This window comes from Mastomys coucha, unplaced genomic scaffold, assembly GCF_008632895.1.
Source record: "Mastomys coucha isolate ucsf_1 unplaced genomic scaffold, UCSF_Mcou_1 pScaffold12, whole genome shotgun sequence".
In the NCBI taxonomy this organism is placed as follows: domain Eukaryota; kingdom Metazoa; phylum Chordata; class Mammalia; order Rodentia; family Muridae; genus Mastomys; species Mastomys coucha.
In genome coordinates, this window is record NW_022196894.1 from 41,944,769 (window position 1) to 41,955,699 (window position 10,931).

Genomic DNA, 10,931 nt, shown 5'->3' on the forward strand with positions numbered 1-10,931 from the left:
TTTTTTAGGCAGTGTTTCTCTGTGTAAGAGCCCTGGCCGTCCTGGACTCATTTGTAGATCACTCTGACCTTGAACTCAAAGAGATCTGCCTGCCTCTGCCACCATGGGATTAAAGGTGTGTGCCACCATGCCAGGCATTAAGGACATTTTTAATAAAAAAGAAAGCTATATGGAGAAAAATAAAGAAGAAATCTTTATTAGGTACATCATTAAAACAGAGTTGGATGGGAGAGATACTGTCTGTGAGAGAACAACAGGTATAGTAAGTGTGACTGGTAGATTCTCATTTCCAATGTAGAGAAACACATCTCTAGCTTGGTTAGTCAGACAGAAAGCTATGTAGGAAGATTAGAAATGGAATATATGTATACACATGCCAGGCATATGTGGAATAAAAAAAATGCATACTAACATTGTTACCACACAAAGCTTAATTTCATGCTACAGACATTTTATGTCTAAAATGTTTAGTATGACTTCATTCCTATGGAGCTAATAATAGAGACTCATTGCTTATGTAGCAAAAATATTGACAGTGGCTACAAGAAATAACAAATTCCAAAAGACATATTTACTGATCATAGTTCAAAATAACAGTTAACAAAAGTAACAAAAAAGGAACCAAAAATGAAATGTGAAAAGTGTTTTCACGTGGAAAGTGTTTTATCTTAGCTTGTACTGTAGGGTATTGTAGAGAGATTGCTACATGGTTAAGAGCACTGTTGGTCTTATAAAAAGATCTAGATCAGTTCCCAGCACATACATGGCCACTCACAAACATCTGTAGCTTCAGTTACAGATGTTCAGTGTTCTCTTCTGGCCTCCACAGGCACTGCATATATGTGGAGCCTGAAGGCAAAGCACTCATATAAATAAAATAAAAATGAGTAAGTTGTTTTTGTTTTTTCAAGACAGGGTTTTTCCCTGTAGCCCTGACTGTTTTGGAATTCACTCTGTAGGCTAGGCTGACCTTAAATTTACAGAGATGCGCCAGGCGGTGGTGGCACATGCCTTTAATCCCAGCACTTGGGAGGCAGAGGCAGGCGGATTTCTGAGTTCGAGGCCAGCCTAGTCTACAGAGTGAGTTCCAGGACAGCCAGGGCTACACAGAGAAACCCTGTCTCGGAAAAAAAAAAAAAATTTACAGAAATGCACCTTCCTATATCTCTATAGTGCTGAGATTAAAGGCACGCACCACCACCCAGAATAAGTAATAAAAGAAACACTGAGGTCATAAAGAAGGAAATTACAGAAGAAATATAAATGTTTTATTTGTTTTTGTTTGTTTGTTGTTTATTGAAATAGTATTTCGTTGTGGCTCTGACTGGCCTTGAACTCAGAGATTTACCTGCTTCTGCCTCCAGCATACTTCAATTAAAGACTTGTGCCATCACATCCAGCTCTATAAATGATTCTTAACATATGAATGTATCTTCTTTTTAATTATAGTGTTTGTGTGTGTGTGTGTGTGTGTGTGTGTGTGTGTGTGTGTATGTGTGTGTGTATGCACCGAGTCAAAGGACAACTTTTTTTTTAAAGATTTATTTATTTAATTACAATGTAGCTGTCTTCAGACTCTCCAGAAGAGGGAGTCAGATCTCATTAAGGATAGTTGTGAGCTACCATGTGGATTTGAACTTAGGACTGTTGGAAGAGCAGTCAGTGCTTTTAACCACTGAGCCATCTCTCCAGCCCCAAAGGATAACTTTTCAGGATTATATTCCTTCTACCATACCCAGGCATTGAACTCAGGTATCAGGCTTGTTGGAAAATGCTATCACCTACTGATCTTTCTTGCTGGCTCCAGTGAATATATTTTTAATCATACTAATCACTAAGCACAATCCTGAAGTACATTTTATTGCAACTGGATTGATAAACATTTTAAAGGTGTGTATTAGTTATTTTTTGTTTATATGATACAATATCATGGCCAAAAGCAACTTAAAGAAGAAAGCTTATTTTGGCTGACAGTTTCAGGAGATTTTATAATGGTGCTGAATTGGCAGCAACAGGAAACTGAGAGATTACATTTCCATTCACATGCAGGAAGCAATGAGTGGAAGCTGGAAGTGGGGCAAAGCTGTGGACTCTCAAAGCCCATCCCTAATGACTAACTCCCTCCAGCAAAGCTCCACCTCCGCAACAGCGCCACCAACCGGAGACCAAGGGTTCAAATATATGAGCCCATAGGGGACATTTTTTATTCATAACACCACAAGGGCTTTATGCATTGTTTTTTCCAGCATCACTTTCAGTAGGAAAAGGGGGGAGGGATAAAATTATATTTATTAATATGGTTATAATGGGGAATAAAGACTTTTTAGCTATTAAAAGAAAATGGTAAATATGTGATGGGCATCTGGAAGTATTGATGGCCATCACGAATTTCAATGTAAAAGCTGTTTCAGAGTTAAACATGGCATACTTTCATTCTTGAAAATTTCCATTGAGTAAATATAGATAGCCCTGTAGAAAGACCAGAAAACTCTATGCCAAATTGATGTCCAATGGGAGAATACAGGGTGGGCTAGGTAATGGTGACTACTTAATTCTGGGAGAAAGAGATTGGGGATGGGGAATATAGGAGATATTAGGCATTTTTTTTTTTTATTATTTGTTTTGGGGTGGGGTTTTTGGATTTTTTATTTTGTTTATTTTTACGTACTTGCGTTAGGGTGATCCCAGGGCCTTGTACATGTTAACTGTGTACTACATGGCACATCTCCAGTTCCCTTAATGTTACATTTGACTGAGGCCAAAGTTGAACCCTGAGAAAATATGTAGAAATTAATATGTATTTTACAGTAGAAATATATGCATGTTAAAACAATTAAAATTGTTCATAGATATATTCAGTAATTCTCCTCATTCTGTCCTTCAGAAGGTATTCTGTATATTTATAAACATATATGTATGTTCTTCCCATCTTGCAGATAGGTGTTTTATACGAAATTTGAAATAGTTTTATATATACTAATATTAGTTTACTAGAGCTACTATAACAAAATACCATAGCCAATGTGGCTTAAATAACAGGAATAGTTTTTCTTACAGCTCTAGACCAACAGCACCGTCCAACTGTTGGCAGAGTGGCTTTCTAATGCTTAGCTTGCAGGCTGGGCTTTTTCTGTCTTTACAGCATTGTCCCTCTACTGCATTATCTGTCCTAATGTCATGAAATGGCACAGCCAGATAGACTACAGCACACTCTGACTCCATTTTAACCTGACCACCTTTTATTTAAAGGGCTCCCTCCCTTCCTTTCTTTTTTTCTTCATTTTCTCTTTTTGTTTTGATTTTTGAGACAAAGTCTCAACTCAATTGCCCTGGCTAAACTGACACTCCAGATCCCCCTGCATATACCTCATAAATGCTGGGATTAAAATGTACTACCATGCTTGGCAGGGACCTATTTCTAGGACTTCAGCATATGCTTTGAGAAAGGCACACAATCTAGCTCTCTCAGTAGATAGATAAATACTATTGCATAGAGTCACTGTGTCATATAGTGGAAATACTAGGTTGAACTATCTGAAGCTACAGTAAAAAAGCAGAAACAGGGCTTACGGATGTAGCTCAGCGGTAGATCCCTTACTGAGCATGTGGAGAGGCCTCAGTTTAATTACCAATACTCTAGGAAAAAAGTTTCAGATGGTTCAACATAATACTATGGCATTTAATTAATGTCCTTTTGATGAGTCTTTTATGTATTCTCAAAATAATTCAAATGATACTACAGTTAGTATCTTTGAATTAATGTGGTTTTGCACATATGTGAATATACCTGTTGGGTGAAATTCTTGGGGTTACTGCAGCAAAGGAGAGATAATGTGTTTCTGTGGACCACTTGTGAGCTGATCAAGAGGGAGCTGGTCCAGGGCCTGTTCTGCAAACTTTCCTGGCAGGGGCAAGGCTATGCTAGCAGATAGGACCCGTGCTGCTTGGCGGCGGCCGCCGTTTGGGTGAGATGTTAGAGCAAGAAGAAAATGGCTTGCTTGAAATACCAGATTATGAACATGTAGAGGATGAAACTTTTCCTCCCTTCCCACCTCCGGCCTCTCCAGAGAGAGATCCTGCAGAAGCTGAACCTGATGAAGGATCAGGGAGTGGAGCACCTGTTCCCCCAAAGAGAACAGATAAAAGGAATCTATCTAAGCTAGATGCTACAAGATTGACTTCAGAGAGAGGGCTTCCAGCCTTAAGGCATGTGTTTGATAAGACGAAATTCAAGGGGAAAGGTCATGAGGCTGAAGACTTGAAAACGCTAATCAGACACATGGAGCACTGGGCACATAGGCTATTCCCCAAACTGCAGTTTGAAGATTTTATTGACAGAGTTGAAAACCTAGGAAATAAAAAGGAGGTGCAGACCTGTTTAAAACGAATTCGACTTGATCTGCCTATTGTACATGAAGATTTTGTTAACAATAATGATGAAATTGAGGAAACTAATAGCCTTGATGTAACTGCTACTGGATTTGATCCCTTTTTGACAAGTTCATCTGACAGCAAGAAGTTTGCTTCTGAATCAACTAGAAGCCTAAGAGAAGAGCAGCAACAGAGAATTGAGAGAAATAAACAGTTGGCCTTGGAAAGAAGGCAGGCAAAGCTATTGAATAATAGCCAGTCCCTAGAAAATGACGTGACAGTTGAAGAGAGCAGTACTGGTGAGGATCAAGAAGAATCAAATGGATTAAACAGAGACACTACTGATGATCCACATGATGTTCCTTCTGTCAGTACACATGAAGAGGAACAGTTCAAAGCAGAGGAAACACAGCTGGACCAAACTAAGACTAATCCAGAAATGTTCTAAGTAACCAACCTTCTACAACAGAATCCTGCAAGCTTGGGGTTATTTGTAGGTTTTTTTCTACTTTGTATAAATCCTTAAGTCTTAAGACTTATGTGGATTCCTGCTTAAAATACAGTGACTATTTAAATTGTTTCCTACTTATTCTAGTAAGTCTATTTATTATTTTTGGTGTCCTGTATAAGTCTGAATTATAAGCTGTTTTGTAGTTTGCATTGAATTGTTTCTCACTAAATTGGGTAATGATTTAAAATGTAAATATTCACTGACTATTAGGTCAGTTTTTATAAAGAAATAAATTATTTTGAAGGCAAAAAAAAAAAAAAAAAAAAAAAAAAAAAAGAAAGGACCTGTGCTATGAGACCAGAGGTGGAGTGGGGGAGAGTGTGAGGAACTGACTGGTGCCCACATCAAGGAAGCTGCATCCAGACCTGAAGAGGATTACTATGTGGCCTCTTCTTTCAGTGTGACAGCTACAAATGTTTGCACAGATAATTGTTTGCACATACGAGGAGAAATGTCTGATCGACACCACCAGGTGTTGAACAAAAAGGGACAGTGGCACTCCGTAAGACAGACAGGATCTGGGCAACTGAAGTTTTAAAGAAGCCTTTGAGTTAGTTCTCTTTGAGTTTAGTTGTGAAATAAATTTTGCATTGAGAGTATTTGTAGTTCACAGTGACAAGATGAAGAAAGACTCTATATAGTATGTCATACTGTTTACAGTGGTTATCTGTGAAGAGTGTAATAAAGAAACTCTCTAACTCCCTACATTTCTTAGTGATTTGAAAGTAGGTTTTTTTTTCCTTTTTTTATGCTAAGAACTTGCTTGTATAGTTTAAAAATAAAATTTAAAACTGTATTGAGGAAATCATGCTTTTGGCTTATTCCCCCTCCCCCCCAGCCCCAATACAGGTTAGCTGAGATTTACCAGAGAGGCAGTTCTAGCCTTGGGGCAGGAGTCCGTTTCTTCACATTCCTTTAACAAGTGTCAAAGCAGCTCAACTCTGACATTAGCACCACACAGGATGGTGATGGGATTGACCGGAAGGAGCCAACAGACATTGTTGAAAAATACAAGATCTCGGGGCTGGTGAGATGGCTCAGCGGTTAAGAGCATTGTCTGTTCTTCTGAAGGTCCCGAGTTCAAATCCCAGCAACCACGTGGTGGGTCACAACCATCTGTAATGAGATCTGACGTCTTCTTCTGGAGTGTCTGAAGACAGCTACAGTGTACTTACATATAATAAATAAATAAATCTTTTAAAAAAAAAGAAAGATACAAGATCTCTTTAGGGGCAGAGAAAGTCAGAACTTCAGACAGACAGCAGCTACATGAAACAGAAAACAACCCAACATATCAACGGGTCCTTTTATTCCCTCTGGGATGTAGACAGCAGCTGTTGGAAACACATGCAGAGGAAGGATTCTTCTTGCTGTGACACGGAGCACTGTTCTGCACCTGCAGGACATAAAGGTTGTTCTCTACATAACAGAATTTGGCCAGAGATATTACCCGGTGAAGATGGAGACATTAGTTTCTACAAATACTTGAGATGGTGTTTGCCCCATGACAAAGTCACTTTAGCATTCTAGAGCCAGAATGTGTCCTGGTCATTAAGCAGTACATAAGTCTATGTCCAGAGATTTCTAGGTTGAATGAGTTAAACCATGTGGAAATAGTAAGAGCACATTCCAGGGAAAGAGTTTTCTAACCCAAAATGCTGGAGAGGACCGCTGCACATAAGCCCAGAGAGCAAAGTTGGCCCTAGCATTAAGCAGGATGGTGAGTTAGAGCATGTGTCTGTGCAGTGCTGGAGCTGTGGTGTCATAGCTCTGAGTGTTTGGAGAAATGCTTGTGGTCACTATGAAGGATACAAAGTTGCTTACAGACTACCATTTTGGAAGAAGTGGATACATAAAAAAGAAAACTTCCAGAGGAATCCGCAGTGATTGTTGTTGAAAGATGCGTTAGAGAATAGTGTGAATATTTATGAATTTTTTTGTTTCCTAGGTGCATATATGCATATATATATATTATTTAGTATAAGGAAAAACTAGTAGAAGAAGGTGATCTCTTAAGTAAGTAGAGCTCATTTTGGTGTAGAGCAGAAAACTGATCCAAGTCCGAGATTTGAGTTTAGTTGTGGCTTAATTTCTATGAGTCACACTATTGTCTAGTAGGGTAAAGGCATTCTGACTGAGGAGAGTTATACTTTGGAAGAGTAAGGGGACAGAGAGAAGAAGGCACAGGAGAGGGTACTGGGGGATTAATATGACTAACATAAGTTATGTGCATACTTATGTTGCTTCATACAGTCAATATATACTAATAAAATCTTAAAGAGATAATTGAATGTGTATCTGTATAATCATTCCGTAAAACATTTAAAGTAAGTATAAAACACCTCAGAATGCACTAAATAATAGCAAGCCAGATCTAAATATTAGAGGCTCAAAATATTGTCTTTAAGTAAGATATTATAACCTATTTTATAACTTTATTTATCTGTTTGTTTGTTTGTTTATTTTGAAGAAGGGTCTTTCTACATAGCCCTGGCTGTTCTAGAACTTACTGTGTAAACCAAGGTGACCTTGAACTCACAGAGATCCACTTGCCTTTGCCTTCCAAGTGCTGGGATTAAAGGTGTATACCATCACACCCATTTAATTAATTTATTCTAAAGATTTATTTTTATTTTCTGTGTATGAGTGTTTTGCCTGAATATATACCATGTGTGCTCCTTTGTGCTTGTGTGTTACAGAGACCAGAGGAGGGCACTGGATACCCTGGAGCTATTGTTTTGGTTTTGGTTAGACAGTGTTTATCTTAGATCAACCTTAGTTCACTAGCCAGGCTGGCTTCAGATCTACTGCACTCCTCCTATTTCACCCTCTCTAGTGTTAGCTAACAGGCATGTGTGACCACATTAGTCTCCCTTCCCTGCTGCCATGGGTGTGGGTGGAAGTCAGAAGACAATATGTAGAAGATGGGTCTCTCTTTCCACTGTGTGGGTCCTGGGAATCAAACTCAGAGAACTCAGGTCAACTTAGTGCTGTGCACTTTCACCTGATAAGCCATCTCTCCCTCTGTCCCCCCCCCCCCCATTTCTTTTTTGGACAAGATAGACCCATCCATTTGGCCTCTAAGTCTTGATCCCCCTACTTCTACCTCCCTAATGTTGCAGTTCTACCACACCTAGAAGTTTCATTTTCTTTCTTCCTTCTTTCCTTTCCTTTCTTCTTTCTTCCTTTTTTTTTATTTTTTATTTTTTTATCTTTTTTTTTTTTTTTCAAGACAGGGTTTCTCTGTGTAGCCCTGGCTGTCCTGGAACTCACTCTGTAGACCAGGCTGGCCTCAAACTTAGAAATCCACCTGCCTCTGCCTCCCAAGTGCTGGGATTAAAGGCGTGCGCCACCACCACCCGGCTTTTTCTTCCTTTTTTAATTACATTTTTTATTAGGTGGCATGTATATGGAGGTCTGAGGATAACTTGCAGGAGTCATTTCTCTTCCACCATTGGATCCTGGAATAGGAATCATGCTGTCAAGTCTGGAGGCAAGCATATTTGCCCACTAAGCCATCTCACCAACCGTTTTCACTTTCTTTATGGTATCATTTGAAGCACAAAAGCTCTTACTTTTAATCAAGTTCAGTTTATTTATTTTTTTATAACTTATGTTTTTGCTGTTATATCTAACAGTTTTGTAATATTAGATATGACATGAATCAAACATTTTTAAAATATTTATTTTTAATTACACATATATGTATGTATCTGTGTGTAATCATGTGTGTATGCGTGCAGTACTCATGAGACCAGAAGATCATGTCATGGAGTTTGAGTTACACCCATGCACTGCCTGTAATGGGTGCTAGGAACTGAAACTAGAGTCCTTTGCTGGAGCAGTAAGTGTTCTTAACTGTTGGGCCACCTCTCCAGCCCTCGTTTTACATATGAATATACAGGTGCCTGGCTTTTCTTTGTTTAAAAAAAAAAAAAAAAAAAAAAATCTGTTCTTTCCCTCCTTGAATGGTCCTGGCTTCCTGTCAGAATCAGTTGGTCTCATATATAAAGTTTGCTCTTAACTCTTTCATTAGTTAGTCTGCTTGCTGCCCATTTGATTGCTCCAGCTTTGTAGTGAGCTTTGAAACTGGAATCTCCAGCTTTGCTCACCCTCCCAGTCTCACACTTTTAAACTGTCAGTACTAGAATTCCAGTTTAACATTCTAACCCATTTAAAGCAAGTGATTTGAATATTTTGTTGTAGGAAAAGAACTAAATCAGATTGCTTCTGTGTGTACATGGCCATGTATAGATGATCCTTTTGCTTTCTAAGTTTCCTAGCTTGAGGTATTAGCTCAGACCTGTAATCCTAGCACTTGGGAGGCTGAGGCAGGAGCATCAGATCAAGACCAGTCTGGGCTGTATAATAAGTGTGATGCCAGTTTGTGCTAGGTGAGACTGTGGGGGGAGGGGGGTGTAGAGAAAAAGGAAAAGATGAAGGGGGTGCATTTATGTACCATGTTCAGTCTCTTAGTGTGAAGGGGATGCATTTGTGTACTGTGTTCAGTCTCCTAATGTGAAGAGGGTGCATTTGTGTATCGTGTTCAGTCTTAGTGACCACTCTCGTGGTTTTAGTTCACACAGTGGTGTAGTCATTGCAGTTAACCTTAGCACATTTTATCACCCAGAAAAGAAACTCCAACCATTACCTGTTTCATGGAATCTGATGTCTGAGAACTGGCCACCAAAGGCAGCAAGTGCTGAAGCTGATAGGCCAGAGAAGACCACGGACAGACCCAGGATTTCACAAAGTGCAGTTTTTTAGTGATGAGAGGAACCTGCCTTGGGCAGCAAGACAGGAAGAACACAGTACCGGTCAGGCAAGGAGAATGGGTCTCAATGCTAAACTACACTAAGCTGTGCAAAGGTAGCCTTCTACCAGAGTGTACCTGGGCCTTCTTTTAGAAAAGAATCCCCCATGCAATTAATATGCCATTTGCTGTTTAGGAAACTGTCCCGATACCAGTGACCAGCACAAAATGCTCAGCTGACTGTTTAGTGAACATCCTGTGGTGGCTGTAATTTGTGCCAGTAGCACTTAGTAGACAAAATGGCAAGCCATCAATAGGAAAATAGATAAACAGCCAGTGTTAAAGATTCATACACCTATGTTCATAAAAAGGAGCGGACTCCTGAAAAAAGTATACATTTATATTAAACTGAGTGTAAGCTTGTCACAGGAGAGTTCAGCTAATAAATACATCTATATAAAGTCCAATGGGGGAAACAGAAGAGTAATTACCTTTGAAACCAGGAAGGGATTGACTAGGGAAAGCCAAGAAAGAATTAATTGGTGGTAATATCATAGTTTGATGAGGTTTGAGTCATAGAAATGTATGCATCTACCAAAGCTCACTGAATGGTGTACTTAAGATGTCTGTAATGTGTGTGCATTTTACCTCAAGGTGGGAAAGGTCATAGAAAATGTGATTTGATGTAGGAGATCTGAGGACCATGTAAGAGTCAAGCCTGGCCTTGGCTTGAGTCCCAATGATTTTTTTTTTTTTTTTGGTTTTTCTAGACAGGGTTTCCCTGTGTAGTCCTGGCTGTCCTGGAACTCACTCTGTAGACCAGGCTAGCCTCAAACTCAGAGATCTGCCTGCCTCTGCCTCTGCCTCTGCCTCCCAAGTGCTGGGATTAAAGGTGTGCACCACCACCGCCGCCGGGCTCCCAATGATTTTTCTTTCCATACAGATATAATAACTCATAGATTATTAATATAATATTTTAGCATCTGTCTTTAAAAATTCATGGCACTTTAACTATTTTAAGAAGTATGTTGATTTAGTCATGTGAATATTGTATTTAAAATGCATGTGAGCTGGATGTGTGACTCAGGGGTCCAAGGCCCTGCGTTATTTAACCCCAGTGCCAAGAGGAGTAGAAAATCCATATCTTCATTGGTAGGTTAATTGGTAAGTAGACAAAGATTTATGATAATGTAGTCTTTTATTCTGGTTACTTTTTTAAAATGATTTGTTTTTTAAGATTTATTTTATTTATTTTATGTGTATGAGTACACTGTAGCTGTACAGATGGCCGTGAGC

The 10,931-nt window shown here is 39.2% G+C and overlaps 1 protein-coding gene and 1 pseudogene across 2 annotated transcripts in view; both read left to right on the top strand.

The window, feature by feature from the left end:
* Nucleotides 1-10,931, top strand: part of Usf3 (upstream transcription factor family member 3) — a 58,464-nt gene that overhangs the window by 13,626 nt on the left and 33,907 nt on the right. The window lies entirely within an intron of this gene.
* LOC116085935 lies at nt 1,652-4,956 on the top strand (annotated as a pseudogene). The gene has a single exon (XR_004116756.1). The product of XR_004116756.1 is annotated as a TIMELESS-interacting protein pseudogene (transcript).